At 38.3% G+C, this 3,865-nt stretch overlaps 1 protein-coding gene across 1 annotated transcript in view; it reads left to right on the top strand.

The window, feature by feature from the left end:
* LOC113213315 (uncharacterized) overlaps positions 1-3,865 on the top strand; it is a 25,668-nt gene that overhangs the window by 11,520 nt on the left and 10,283 nt on the right. The gene's annotated exons all lie outside the window — the stretch shown is intronic.

The raw sequence follows: 3,865 nt of genomic DNA, 5'->3' as shown, positions 1-3,865 counted from the left end.
TTTGCCTTCCTTGGAACAGTCAGACTCTTTAGTTATTCTCTGGTAAAAGCAAATGTAAGAGTCACCTTTTAGAGCTCCCCGTGATGTTAAGGAAGATACCTGAAACAAGATTGGCTCTCGTCAGTTTTCATATCGTATTTCATCCGGCTCTTTATTCTTATTTAATTTTTACCTCGGAGTCATTAAACTGAAAAATCTTTCGAATGATTTGACGCACGTATTGTTTTTAATTGATATGATGATCAATAATGAGTCAAATTAAACGAGCATTGACTGCATGACTTCACTTTATTGGACCGACTTCTTCAACAGGTTCACACACAAAGACAGGTTGACAAAAGACAAGCGACACAGTACAGACAGTATAATATGAAAAACTAAACATAACGTATGAATTTGCCATAAATGAAATGGCAGACGATACAAAACAAGATAACATTTACTAGCACTTAAAAGTATTATAGAATGCAAAGAAATGTATTGATAATACAACACCCCTTCTTGAAAAGAAATATAATCAAAATAATCACAATTGGTTAGTACAAAACAAGGAACATTTGTTATAAACTAAGTTAATACAAAGAGAACATTAAAAACAAATATTGATAAACAAAACTAATATGATAAAGTTTGGCACAATATTTGGTAAGGTAGGCTAAGGTCACAATCAATGAACTATTTATGACTGGTTTGAACAACAAAACCTAATTTCTCCACAAAATACTTAGTCTTCTTTCCGCTCAGGAGCTTTGTAAAGATGTCAGCGTGGTTCTCAGTATACTGGACATACTCCAGTTTGACTCTCCGACGTTGAATTTCTTCTTGAATGAAGTGGTACTTGTTGTCAATATATTTAGACCTTTCAGTATTGGTCTGACCTTCAGCTTTCTTAATGGCACCTTGGTTGTCTTGATGATGGACGGACTAATGGCATACTCAGGAAAGTTAATTTCTCTCAGTAAACCTTTCAGGTAAATAACCTCTTTGACACACTCACTCAGTGCAATGTATTCAGCATCATAAGAGCATTGCTGTTTTTGGCTTTTTCAGGTGATTGTAGCACCTGCCAGGTGAATCACATATCCACCCTGTTTTTGATCTACATGCACTCCAGTTAGAGTCAACATAGGTTTCAAGTGGTTTTTCTGTCTTCTTGTATTTGATAACAAAATCTTGAGTTTGCTTCAAATATCTCATTAAATGTTTGGCATTAACCCAGTCTTTTCTGGTGGGTTTGTTGTTCTTCTGACATAAAGCACTTACTGCGAAAGCAATATCAGGCCTCGTACTGTTGCCCGAATACAATGTTCCAGTTGCTTGTCTGAAGATGTGTTCATCGAACAATGGGCTCTCTTCTATTATATTGTAATCAGGATTCAGGACAGTTGTCAGCCCTTTTGCCTCTTCTGGGATTCTGAAGGTATTCAGCCTTTCATTGATGTAATGATTTTGATCCAAAGTCACTTTATTCTTGTTGACAAAATTTATATTCATGCCAAGAAGCATTTTGGCTTTTCCCAGATCTTTCATCTGATAAAATTTTGCTGATTTGTTTCTTGAAAAGGTCCACTTCAGTTTTTGTTCCAATGAGTAGGAAATCAGCCACATGAAATCCAATAATTAGATTTTCACTGTAATAGATACACTGGTCATGTTGAGATTGTTTCAGTTTGATTTTCTCAACTAACTTTGAGCTCAATTCTTCATACCAGTTGTGGGCACTCTGGGGTAACCCGTAGATACTCTTGTTGAGTTTGCAGACATATTCAGCGGGGTCAGATACTTCAGCACCATGGGGTTGTTCCATGTATATTGTATCTTCTATTTTGCTATTTAGGTATGCAGACTTCACATCAATTTGATCAGCACACCAACCTTTCTCTACAGCAAGAGAAAGTAACATTCTGATGCTTGATTTTCTTATTACAGGAGCATAAGTGTCTTGAAAATCGACACCAGGAATTAATGAGAAGCCTCTTGCTACCCATCGAGCCTTGAATGTCACTACTTCTCCATATTCATTTATCTTTCTCGTGAACACCTATTTACCATCCACTATATTTTTCTTGAGTGGGCGTGGCACTACTTTCCGAGTGTCCATGTCCAGTAGTTTGGATATTTCATCATCCATAGCATCTCTCCATCTTGCTGCATCAGGGCATTTCATTGCCTGTTGGACAGATGTCGGATCTGGATAATCCAAATAGGGTGTGATATTTGCTGAAAAACAACAGCTACCTTGGCTGTGATGCACTGGTCCACATTGTACAAGTTCAAATCGTCAAACCTTTGTATGATGTAATTCAGAGCATCTTCGTTGCGCTGTCTCATCATCTGCGTCCATTCTTCTTCTTCAGGATCGTCCTGATCTTGGTATCCCGGCTCGATGGCCTCCCACCATCTCTTCTGTGATAGGGCGGCTTTAATCCTTCTCGACCGTGGATAATAATTCGTCCCAGACAGAATTTCTACTTCTCGGAGCTTCTCTCCGCCGGCCGCCATTGTTGCACTTCTCGCAGGTGACGCCGGTCTTCAACAAGTGTCTCTTCTCTTCTCAGATTCTTCTCTCTTCTTCACAAGGTTTTAAATCTTCTTCTTCTACTGCAGGTCGCTTAGGGATGCTTCTGGGCCCATGACCTATTGTTTTAAATTGGTATGATGATCAATAATGAGTCAAATTAAACGAGCATTGACTGCATGACTTCACTTTATTGGACCGACTTCTTCGACAGGTTCACACACAAAGACAGGTTGACAAAAGACAAGCGACACAGTACATACAGTACAATATGAAAAACTAAACATAACGTATGAATTTGCTATAAATGAAATAGCAGATGATACAAAACAAGATTATATTTACTGGCACTTAAAAGTATTATAGAATGCAAAGAAATGTATTAATAATGCAACAGCACGCAGTGTACTGTCCTCCATCTATTTTCTTGTTCTTGTCAGACTTGTGATTGATACTACCCAGACAATTGTACACAGTGTGAGAACAGGTTGACACAAACACTGGCTGTAAGTTAATTGTGATTGCCTCTTTAATTGGAGTAGAAATTTTAAAACCATCTTGCGAAAACCTGTAAGAAATGACGTCATAAAAATCTCTCCTAAAAGGAACATTATTTGTCAGTGTCCTTACCTTTTCAAATGCAGAATGAGTGTGTTGGGTGGCTTTATAACTACTGTTTTCTTCTGTAGGCTATTTCTTTCACACTTCTTACACTTCTCCTCTAGCGGTTCGTTTTTAAATTAGTCTAAGATGCACTCTTCAATTGTCTGGCTAACAACCGACAAACCTAAAACAGTGAATGGATGCAGGGTAAGAGAAGTGACCCTGCAACTGTCACAACAAACTGAAAAATGAATGTAGGGTCAGGTAGTAGTCTAGGTAGGTCTACTAGTTCTAGTAAAATAATTTCTCACTTTCTATTTGGGTGAACCCACCGAGTATGTAGTCGATCGGGGTGGTGCATTGGATGGTGATGTGTAGACTAAAATTAAGTGAATGATCGTTTCAATAAGCAAAGTGGTCATAAAATATATTATTTCATAGCATGCACTGCGTGGTTTGTACTTACGACTCATCCTGAAATTTTGCCAAAATTCTGTTTTCAAGGTTTCCAAGACTACGCATAAGAACTCAAAAGCATCTTGTGGTTTTGAAGCTTCATACGTCGGCCAAATATCTGTACGAGATAGAACAAAGAGAATTACCGATCGCACTTCAAGGTGCCCTCACTTTGAACATCCAATGTGGTGGCGCGAGGGAAATGCGGTCGCGTACCTTTCAAAAGATCAACAACTTCAGACGGGTCCATGACTCGAACTTTCTTGTATGCCTCAAAAGCTGAAAACA

This window comes from Frankliniella occidentalis, unplaced genomic scaffold, assembly GCF_000697945.3.
Source record: "Frankliniella occidentalis isolate FOCC.00 unplaced genomic scaffold, Focc_3.1 Scaffold2, whole genome shotgun sequence".
NCBI lineage: Eukaryota > Metazoa > Arthropoda > Insecta > Thysanoptera > Thripidae > Frankliniella > Frankliniella occidentalis.
The sequence above is the reverse complement of the archived record's forward strand: the minus strand, read 5'-3'. Positions and strand labels throughout refer to the sequence as shown.